A 7,305-nucleotide genomic window follows, 5' to 3' on the forward strand; every position below is an offset into this window, starting at 1 on the left:
CTGCAGATATCAGTCATTAGAAGTTATATTAGGTGGCGACTATTTCACTACCATGGCGTGTCCTTCTGATAACAATCCCGTGGATGAAGCTGCAGCATTACTGCGCAGAGAATTAAATATTTGTCGGGAGATGATTATCAAACTATTGATTATAGATGTTCTTGCAATTCCAGGCAATTCTCTGTTTGAGCGGTACCGTTTCATATCACAGCAGATATTGTGTGTTGCGCTGCGTTTTTTTGCAAAAGGGAGTTTTTGTATACAACGTATAAAAGTCATTCAGTAGGCCTACATTAGAAGTTATATTAGGTGGTGAATATTTACACTACCATGGCGTGTCATTTTGATAACGATCCCGTGAATGAAGGTGACGCATTTCGCAAAGAGAATTAAATATTCGTCGGGAGATGATTATCAGACCGCGCATAGACGTCCTTAATATACTGCAGCCATAATTACAAAATGAATGAAATGGATCTTTTGAGCAAGTTGAATGTATTTGACTCAGCGTTTCTAAATATAATTCCAGCTTTTCTTGCAATTCATAGGTTCAAAAGTGTGTGCTTTTAACCGGGTTACCGGTATATAAACTACTCCTATATAGCCTTCTGATCCAGAATATCACCTATAATGCGAGGGGGCTGAATACGGCACAACACCGTTTCATGTCACAGTCCATCTCACCCCTCCTTACATTTCCAACATTAACAACCAGTAATGCTTTCATATCACAGCAGATATTGTGTGTTGCGCTGCGTCTTTTTTGCAAATGGGAGTTTTTTATACAACATTGATATGTTGTATAAAAAACAGCCACTTACGGTAATATTTACTTTACGATGTAAAACCTGCTCAAAATGAGGCGTCACCATGAGACTGTGCTGAGGTTTTACCTGTTTGAAAAATGTTTTTATGTTTCATCTTAAGCTGCGCTTCTCCCCCGCGGGGTTGCACTTAAATGAAATAAATTAATAGGCTCCCACTCGAGCAGTTCCCCCTGTGATATTACTGTGATTGCAACTGGACTACATTTAAACTTATGCACTGACCCGAGCGGCAATGTCCTCCCGCACCGTCTCCCTCTCTTTTGCTGCTGCAGCGGTGTAAACCTTCTAAAACTCACTGTATGAGCGCATTAATATTTCCATTTCCAGTTGTAGCGTAGCCCTTCGCTTCCCCGTTGCCATGGTGACTCGTCGAATCAGGGCTCCATTGATGCTGTCTTTTTTTACTTGTGGTGCACGCGCTTAACTCCAGGTCAAACTACTCTGAGTTGATCAACCTAACGCAAATCTGCTGTTCTGGAACCGAAAACTCAGAGTTTCCTATCTCAGAGTAGATCAACTCAGAGTTCCGGGTTAGACTCAGAGTTTTTTGAACCTGCTTTGTGAAACAGGCCCCTGCAGTGGCTTCAACCCGGTCCACTTGACATTGGGTCGGTGCATATCAGTGTTTCTGAGGCTGTAGGCTGTTCTTATGTCTCATTCTGTGCTGACCTTTCCTATCCTTAACGGAAACATTAACCTACTCAGTAGGCCTGCCCCTTTGGGAGTCTCACATGACCATTGGTCGTTCCTACCTTCTCAAGCTACATCACAATTGCATGTTTGTCTGTGCAATTTCAAAAATTTCTTGAGGAGAACTCCTGAACCCCCGTCTGAAAAGGACTCTGACTTCTGGGCTACAGCCTCAGATATTTTCACCAGCTAACGATGCACCTGGCAAGCACTATGTTGACTGTTGGTCAATATGATAGTACCAACAACAAATAAAAACTGCTTTCACCCGTGCATGAAGGTAAACACTGTCAATCGGTCTCAATCTGCAGTATAAAACTCTGACATGAAGGTTAAACATCTTCAAACAGAATGCCCCCCCCCCCCCCCCGCTTTTTACATTTTCTCCTCACTGTCACTGCCATTAATATGATAAGACATGAACTTTAGACTTCTGAAAAGCTCTGTTTAGAAAGTGTCTGCTCAATAACAGAAAAGTGCAAGCTAATATCAGGAAATATATTTGTATTGAGCAAAGAAAGACAAACAAAGTAATTTCACAATTTACAATCCCAGAATATTGACAAAAACACAGAAATACTCACTTGGAGGCAAAAACTGACCCTCCGGCACAGAAAGAAACACATAAATGATGGGTTAAGAATTTGTCAGACAGAGATCTTACCCACCCACAGAAGGAGGTCTTAGCCAAGGGCTTGAACTTTGCCATGACACCAAAAGAGGTACCCATAGTGGAGTTGATCACAGCCACAGAGTCTGCTATACAGGAAAACGACCTTACTGGAACTGAGGCTGAACAGCTAAGGTTAAAAGTGTCAGCAGCGTTGTCCCAAGCTAAGGTCCTGCCATCCAACCTCACCATTGAGGAGAGAAAAGCAGTAACGGCACTGAGCAAAGACCACAACATCACAATCCTTCCAGCAGACAAGGGTGGATGCACAGTTGTTCTCAAAACAAGTGATTACCAGGCAAAGATCTGTGCACTACTCAGTGACTCTAACACTTATGAAACTCTGAAACGAGACCCTACCAGTGGTTACAAAAAGAAGGTTATAAAGTGTCTACAGCAAATACAAAAAGGAGGAGTCATTGCCAAATCACAATATTACAGGTTCTACAAATCTTCCCAGCAACGACTGTCACTCCAACGACGGTCGTTGGCACTTGGAGCACAAAGGGTTCCAGTGACATCATCACCCTTGTGAAAGGTTATATACCTGGATCTCCACACCAGATAGTTGGACCAGTCCCAGCCTGGTCAGATGCGTACATGAACTGATGAAGCCTCTTGGATGAGAGGTGAAACGTCTTCCTAGACAAATTAGACCAAGTCTAGTTGCTTTTTACTGAAATTGCTTTGGGGATAAACGATGACCTGATCAAATGAGAACATTCACGTCGCCGTCCTACTAATGACTTTCTAATAGCTTCAGACAAAGGACGTGTCTCTGTACTTGTTTTACTAGATCTTAGTGCTGCCTTCAACACTATTGACCATCACATCCTGCTACAGAGACTGGAGCATCTAATTGGCCTTAAAGGAACCGCACTGAGCTGGTTTAAGTCTTATTTATCAGATAGATCTCAGTTTGTACATGTTAATGACAAATCCTCCATTCACACTAAAGTCAGTCATGGAGTCCCACAGGGTTCTGTCCTTGGACCGATTCTATTCCCCTTATATATGCTTCGCTTAGGAAATATTATAAGGAAGCACTCTATTTAATGTAATATTTGTCGATCAAACCAGAAGAAACCCATCAGTTAGCTAAACTTCACTATGTTCTATTGTCGAGGCCAAAATTGACCAACTACATAGAGAGGAAACAAAGTGTCCTCCATTTTCACAAAAAAAAAACAAGCAACCACTTTCAAAGCATCCAATATGTATTTACACACCTACCCCCAACAAAAAGTTATTGAATTGAGAGGAAGTCCACAGACAAGACACAAACCAAAATTCATAATCTCCTTGAATCAAGTAGCATTTTGGTCCTCAGCTCATTTTAAACAGAAATCACCGTCACCTCAGAATTCAACAGGACAGTCAAGTTATAGTGCCATATAAACACTTTGAAATCTGCTGTTTTCTCTCAACAACAATAAACAATTTACTGCTGGAGCCACAACAAGGAAAAAATAAATAAGTGCAGTATCATCTGCTCCTAAACTATTTTTTAACTTGTTTTTAAACAGAAACAATGTGTCACATCACAGTTCAACAAGACACAAGAGGTAAACATTTTAGTGCAAGATAAACATTTGCAAATCTGTCAATTTCTCTCATTTAGACAAGAAAAAAATAAATGCTAATTAATCTGGCAAAATACAAGATTTTTGTCCCAAATAATGGGGAAGAGCATGTTGAAATTTGAAATGCTGGATTGAATTTGGCAAACACATGTTACACTGGCATTTTTATGGACTTTGAATGTGCAAACTTGTGAACAATAACTTCAAACTTAGTTATTCTTTGCTGTCACATGCTGGGGCAGTGGGCTGAAGCTCGCAGACACCAACAGACTGAACAAACTGATCAGGAGGGCCGGTGATGTTGTGGGGGAGGAGCTGGACGCCCTGACGACCTTGGCAGAGAGGAGGATGTTGTCCAGGCTCCGGTCTATCCTGGACAAGGTCTCACACCCTCTCTACGACACACTGGCCCAGCAGAGAAGCACCTTCAGCAGAAGACTCCTCGCACCCAGATGCCCCACAGAGCGCCACAGGAAATCTTTCCTGCCTGAGGTCATAAAACTATACAATGCATCCCTTGAAGAGTCAGTCACCCCCTCTCTGTAATATGGACTCAGTCATAAACAATCTGTTCTTTGCACATTTTTATGGTATTTGCACATTATTATATGTATATATTACTATTGTAAATTTGATATTTTATATATAGTTATACATTATATATTATATATATACTGTTTTATATTTCTGTTTTTACAAATAAATGTTATCTGTATAATATTGTTGTTGTTAAATATGTTGTTTGTATAGCTGGAGTTTGAAACGAAATCAATTTCCCCCTTGGATTATTAAAGTATTTCTGATTCTGATTCTGATTGCTTGCAGCAGCTGTACAGGTGAAGTCTCAATCTGCACAAAGTGCTTGAACTGAATAAGTTTGTCTGACAAGGAACTGTCCAGATCTGTCGTATAAGTGGAGCACTGCTTAGCAGCTCTTTCACACACATCGCAATCAATGCAGCCCCTCTCAAATAAAACTCCAAAGTGGTCTCTCTCACACACACACACACACACACACACACAAACACACACACACACATACACACGATATGCGCTTGGATAGGCACGGACAAAGTCTGTAAATGATGACATAATATGTTTCAACCATAAATCTCTGACTATTATCAGTAAAAGTTACTGCGCTGGCCTCCCCAGACTCGTCTGCAAATTTCTTTCTTTTTCTCACACGTCGAGTGTCAAACTGGTGGCTTTGTGGCACTAAGTGCGTGCGGATTCTTCGAGCTCTGCAAACTGGTCATGTAGAGTGTCGACATATGAATGCAGTGACCACAGAAGCCAAGAGCAGTAGCTAAATCCATATAGCTTTTTTTGAAGTTGGTCACGTGTTGCCTTACATCTATGCCGTACCTGGTCCCACAACATAGTCATTATAACTGTCTCAAGTGTATCACGTTTTGCGACCAATGCAGCAGCTTCGAGTTTGGTTTGTGTTTTCTCATCACAGTCTGAAGCTATTTTGGCTAAGGTATCTCTGATTGCCCCGTAGTTTTCATTGAGAGCTTTTTCAAGTGGTGCTGAGGGATTTTAGAGTATCTAATGTAATGTCCACTGTTATGGAAAACTTTATTCCAGCAATGTGTTGATGCTCTGCAAAATGTATACAGGGACTGCAACAGTTCAAAAAAAGAGTTAACCTCACAGCAATTATCAGTGCAGCTAACACCTATGAGGTTCAGCGAACGAGCATCACACAGTGTATAATGAATCAGTGGGTTTTGTTCTTTCCAGACATGTTGTTAGCGTTATCAAAACTTTGACCACGACAGTTTGACAAGCCTCACACCATTTCAGTCACACATTCAGCTAGACTTGCACCTGTGGATGGGCTCAAACCCAATGAATCTTTCCACTACTCTGCCCTCTGCACCGACAAAACAAAAAACAAATGTGAGCTGATCTATGTTTGCTAAATCTGGTGTTGAATCAATGATTGCAGAGAAACATTTAGCCTGTCGGATTTCCTCTGCTATCCCTTGCTTAGTTTTGTCACCCTTAATGAAATAAATTATTCACACACAGTTGAGGACGTAAGATGGTTTACCTCTACCCTCATTGCCATGCTTCTCAAGGTGTTCCTTTAAAAAGGGAGTTTAACCCATAAGAACCCGGACCCATTTCTCCTTAAAGGAAAAATATGGGGGATATAACACAGACCAAGTGGACCACAAAGAACACATTTCTGAAGTTTTTTTTCAAATACTACCCCTAATGTCAAAGATCTGTGATGTGACAAATATGTCACAGTGGGCGTTTATGGTAAATGTATTCCTTAATTGAAAATTAATCAACATGACAGTTTTTCTACTTAGTAACATGCATTTGCATTTTTATTTGCATTTCCACAACATGGAAACATTCTGTTTAACAACAAATCATTTTGAAGACTGTTTTTCGTCACAAAATGCGCATTCTGAATAGAACTGCATAACACATCTCATAAAGGCAATCACATAACATTGCCTCATTGGAGCACCTCTCAACAAGCTACTGTATCCGTAGAAACCTGAACAACAGACTTATGTACTTGGGAACACAAACATAGTGCAACAGACCAAAACATGCTGAAGGGAAACAAAACCTTTGTATTATCAGCACCATGTTTGAACCATGTTTCTCAGTTCTTACATATGTTAGGCATCTTCTGCAGTTTAGCCTTATGGTAAGATTTGAAACAATTTCAATCAGTAACTCGAGCATGTCAGGTGTTATGAACTTTCTGAAATACTCCAGGGGAGAAAGAGGATTGTCTGGAGCGATGACACTTGGTCCTTTGAATGTGCACTCAGGGACATCAAAAGATTTCTTTCTCCAAGAAAACTGTTTTTTTCCATCAACAGTTGTGTTTGGTTGTGGCACTTCATCTACATCACTTGATTCACTAGAGTCTGAATCGCCACACTCATCCCTCTCCATTTCTTTTTTGTTGGGAGTGTAATCAGGGTCCTCATCCGAGCTATCGTCGTCACAGCCTTCAAATTCACTGTCATCTCCCATGATGATCTCAAGTGCATTCTCAACAGTGTAGTGCTTAATATCAGTCATACTACAAATCAATTAAAAAATTTGCCTTCTACATTCAAATGGGACCAGCATAGGACAGTGAATTGTGTTTGTTTTATTTACTGATATGCAAAAATAGTTTTGTAATATATTTGATCAATAACATAATAATTTATCATTATTTTTTAATTATATATGTTCAACTGTACTTTGAATTGCACAAAATAACATATATTAATTCAAAATAATTTAAACAGTGTAGCTAAATTGAGCGGCTTATTAGCATTCTTGTTATTGTGACAAATATGTCACATCAAAATTTCCAAGAATATTTTAAGGATAACACCCGATGTGACGTATATGTCACAGCGATATTTTCATAACTTGTTCTACATTAATTTGTTCATGAAATATGGTCAAACTAAGTTAAATGTAATACAGGACACCTTATTAACGCATAACAATTGTTCAATTGGTTTTAACTCACCTTTAGTTACAAAAAAAATGATTTTTA

The sequence above is a fragment of the Echiichthys vipera genome (assembly GCF_963691815.1).
Source record: "Echiichthys vipera genome assembly, chromosome: X".
In the NCBI taxonomy this organism is placed as follows: domain Eukaryota; kingdom Metazoa; phylum Chordata; class Actinopteri; order Perciformes; family Trachinidae; genus Echiichthys; species Echiichthys vipera.